The sequence below is a fragment of the Pteropus vampyrus genome, unplaced genomic scaffold (genome assembly GCF_000151845.1).
Source record: "Pteropus vampyrus isolate Shadow unplaced genomic scaffold, Pvam_2.0 Scaffold8, whole genome shotgun sequence".
Classification (NCBI taxonomy): domain Eukaryota; kingdom Metazoa; phylum Chordata; class Mammalia; order Chiroptera; family Pteropodidae; genus Pteropus; species Pteropus vampyrus.
This window is the reverse complement of record NW_011888789.1, coordinates 10,797,544-10,798,392: the sequence shown is the minus strand read 5'-3', so window position 1 is coordinate 10,798,392 and position 849 is coordinate 10,797,544.

The window sequence follows — 849 nt, the reverse complement described above, 5'->3', positions numbered from 1 at the left end:
GGAGAAAGGAAAGCCTCTTCAATAAATGGTGCTGGGAAAATTGGAAGGCCACCTGCAAAAGAATGAAATTAGACTGTTGTCTATCACCACACGCCAAAATAAACTCAAAATGGATTAAGGACCTAAATATAAGACCTGAAACAATAAAATGCATAGAAGAAAACAGGAAGGAAACTCAAGGACCTTGGACTTAAAGAGGATTTTATGAATTTGACCTCAAAGGCAAGGGAAGTATAAGCTAAAATAAATGAATGGGACTACATCAAACTAAAAAGCTTCTGCTCAGCAAAGGAAATTGTCAACAAGGTAAAGAGACAATCTCAGTGGGACAATATATTTGCAAATAATGCCTCCGATAAGGGCCTAATATCCAAAATATACAAAGAACTCATACAACCCAATAACAACAAAAAACCAAATGATCCAATCCAAAAATGGGCAGAGGACCTGAATAGACTCTTCTCCCTAGAGGACATACAAATGGTCAACAAACATGAAAAGATGCTTAACATCGCTAGTTATTAGGGAAATGCAAATCAAAACCACAATGAGATACCATCTCACACCTGTTAGAATAGCTATAATCAACAGGACAAGTAATAACAAATGTTGGAGAGGATGCAAAGAAAAAGAAACCCTCATCCACTGCTGGTGGGACTGCAAATTGGTACAGCCACTATGGAAAACGGTATGGAGGTTCCTCAAAAATCTAAGAATTGATCTACCATATGATCCAGCAATCCCTCTACTGGGGATTTACCCCAAAGACTTGAAAACCCATATCTGAAAAGATATTTGCACACCGATGTTCATAGCAGCATTATTCACAGTGGCCAGGACATGGAAGCA